Source organism: Branchiostoma floridae, chromosome 9, assembly GCF_000003815.2.
Source record: "Branchiostoma floridae strain S238N-H82 chromosome 9, Bfl_VNyyK, whole genome shotgun sequence".
NCBI classification, from domain to species: domain Eukaryota; kingdom Metazoa; phylum Chordata; class Leptocardii; order Amphioxiformes; family Branchiostomatidae; genus Branchiostoma; species Branchiostoma floridae.
Window position 1 is genome coordinate 6,434,924 of NC_049987.1, and position 3,299 is coordinate 6,438,222.

A 3,299-nucleotide genomic window follows, 5' to 3' on the forward strand; every position below is an offset into this window, starting at 1 on the left:
GCAGTAAGTCTTTAGACTTGGCTTTTTCTATTGTTCCAAATGTCTATAGGACATTGAGTTACATGTAAGGAATGCGAATTTCAAGAAGTTTCTTCCATTTTTGTCATTAAATTTTTTGCTTTCCAACCTTGAGACTGATGACTTTGTCATGCCTTTTTCTTTCACCAGCACAAGTAAGGAACCCGACTCCGTCAGCTGTAGACCATGGCAAAATAAGTAACCAACTGTACAAGGCCAAAATCCAGTACTTCCGTTCTGTGTGATTAGTTCACTGTCCCAGCGATGTGCCGCCTCTGGGGGCCCCAACGCACGCACTCGTTTTACTGACACAGCACCTAGAAGGGAGTATCGCTGGGGAAGGTATTGAACTGATTCTACAGGATATAGTAATCTATCAAGCCACCATGGTTAGCTGAGGTTTACAGAAGACCGTTGTCTTATGTATTGTTACCTATCTTTAAGTCTTGTGCGTTTGTGAAACATCTAAATACAAGTAACAACAGCCGAGTTATCTGTACGAGCATACAACGTCAAACCGCATTTGTTTTCGTTCACGTCTGTACATGTGCTCTTTGTCCAGTAAAATCATTGATAAATACGGTAAAAGCTATCAGAATTATGCAAAAATAGTAAATACACGGATTTGGGATTGGGATGGAAGACAGGAAGCCCCTCTCAGCCCTTAATGTCAACCGTCGATCAGTTGACCGTGGAATTATATCCGGGAAGGCAATGGTGTATATGTACGTGTATCTCTTCCGGGACCACTAAGTAGTCTTAGAGATGCGTTTGAGATATGTATGGTTTGTGACGTGTATGGTTGCTTCGTTGCATTTGATACTGATTAAACTTCTTTGAACAAAAAAAAAAAGATGTGTCAGATCCAACCGCTTGTTTCCTACTGAAGCGTAATATCGGATATTGCTAGTCTCTACCAGACTCCAGCCAGGCCGAATAGTAATCGGGTACTTTTGCCAAGTTAGGAATGAAAGCCTTGTAAGAGTTAATTGGCCGCGTGATAACTGGATAGACTACAAAAGTCTGACAGAAATCCCATGGCAACTTATTTGTCCCTATTTGGCCAGCTGACACGTAGGCTTGAAGACTATGGTATTGCATGGTTGATAGAAAACAGTACTCTTGAGGTATCAGGTACATTGATATTTAAAACCGCCCAACATTTATAGTCTGTGAATGGAAGCTTAATCCTACCCACCGTTAATCTAGAACTTGTAAAGCTTTGTGACTAAACATGCCTGCAATTAGAATAGAGAGAGAGAGAGAGAGAGTAAAGAGACAAGGCCTAATGTAAACGTTGACCTAGGCGTAGGAGAGGCGATGAAATATGAAACAGTGGAAGCAATATATAGTTATCAACATTGTCGATATAAGTCGAAACAAGAACACTTTGCAAAGCGGTAGAGCCATTTAAACACATGCGACCAACGATCAAGGCCATTGTGTGAACGTTTATAACCTTATCGATAAACGGTATTAAGAAGCAACCACCTATTCACTGAGAAGTCCGACTAACATACCACGTCCAAAGAGCTTGGACATAGACAAGAAATACACAGATATGCGAGCTATTGATATCAAGAGGACAAACGAAGAAACAAACCACACATATTCACTACATTTCCTTACTTCTGTCAAATGTCCAAAAGGCCAGTCTTATGCAGCTTCCATACATGACGAAAGCACACGAGCGTATTGTGTAATAAAGAATTTAGTTGCATAAACAACCCTTCGCAAGTGGGTTTGCAAGGGCCAAAAGCAAGAGAAAACTAGGGATCAATAATATGGTCTTATTGTAGATGTAGTGCAATTGCATTAGTCCTTATCGTCGAAAATGTCTATGACAACGCTGAAATGCACCTTAAGCAAACTGAAGTATAGCTGCAAAGCACTAACCGCATGAAACAGAAAATAAATCTGTTCTATCAGACGGCAACCATGAAAAGTGCCCCTACGCTCATTTGAACTTCAACTTAATGAGACTTAGTCGTTTACAAATACCTTGCGTTGTTCAACATGTACAATAATATACAGTAGTACAATTGTCCATATCTACAGAAATATGCAAATTATGTGTTAAGCTACCGTTATCAGTGCTTTACACAAAGGCACCGAAAACAGACGGTAGGAGACCAAAATTGATGATACAGCGAATAGTATTCAGGAAGCGTTTTCAGCAAATATCAACTTTCCGCTCAGGATCATACAATCCAAGGCTGGACGAAAATATAAAGACTTGCGCAGTCTAACATTGATAATGTCGGCTGATCAACTCTCCCATTAAGGGGCCTAAGAAAGACATTCGAATGATCTAGTTTCATAACTTATTAAACGAATGTACCTTCTCAATTAAACTGAAGTGGATACAACGAAAGCGGTACATACCTCGAACCTGCAATGTCTTCGTAGATGTCATCGTCATCAGTGCCGCATGAAAGTTGCCACCAGGCCGATCACCATTGCTGTAACTGTCTTTTGTCCACTGTACGACGGTATATCCTGCTGTAGCTCATCTGTATCAAGTATCCCAAATATTCTGCCATCCTGCAAGGGCGTATCATGGACGTTAAAATCGACCATCAGATAAAAAGCCTGCTCTTGATAGCCAAGAAAGGCAACTTGTCGACATCACATAATGGTCATCAGCAAATGTCTTAACGGCTATTGGGTTACAAATAGACATTTTTAGGTCACAAAGTATGCCTACATCAGCTATAAACGACCTAGAAGGACACAAGCTTAAAATCATTGACACGCGCATTACCTTGAACTCCTGACATTCATTACTTCTAACCATTCTGTTTGAAAGCGTAGCAATTACTTGTTTTTGTAGTCATCGGAGAATATAGAAGCTATAAGAGGGCAACGGAATAGTAAGTATGAATAACCAGCTGCAGAGAAGGGATATAGTTGAGAAAACAAAACGATTCACCAAAGACTTGTATAGGGAAGGCTCATGAAACAGAATGAAAAAAAGTCAGCATTCATCATCTCTTCAACTTTCATTAAATGTGGATATGTATCGCTCTGCCTGATGTTGCAAAAGTATTGGTAAGTCTTGGTTTGATTTTCTTTTATCACAATGAATGCTGTTAGACACGAAATAAAGTCCATGTGCAACAACATAATGACACCATTTTTGGAGAACCTAAAAAAGTTTTCGTCTAAATCTAGCATTGAATTTGGTCTAGCTATGCAAAAACGTGTTACCTGTCACTCACGCAGTGTCAGTTACAAATGATCAGCAAATACCAGCATCCACCAATCACGCCTCGCTTCGC

The 3,299-nt window shown here is 40.1% G+C and overlaps 1 long non-coding RNA gene across 1 annotated transcript in view; it reads right to left on the reverse strand.

Annotated features, from left to right (window-relative positions):
• Positions 1-2,803, reverse strand: part of LOC118422894 — a 47,511-nt gene extending 44,708 nt beyond the window's left edge. Inside the window, exon 1 of the long non-coding RNA XR_004831978.1 lies at positions 2,404-2,803. This is a non-coding gene — a long non-coding RNA (uncharacterized LOC118422894). The remainder of the gene's footprint in view (positions 1-2,403) is intronic.
• Positions 2,804-3,299: the final 496 nt, after the last annotated feature.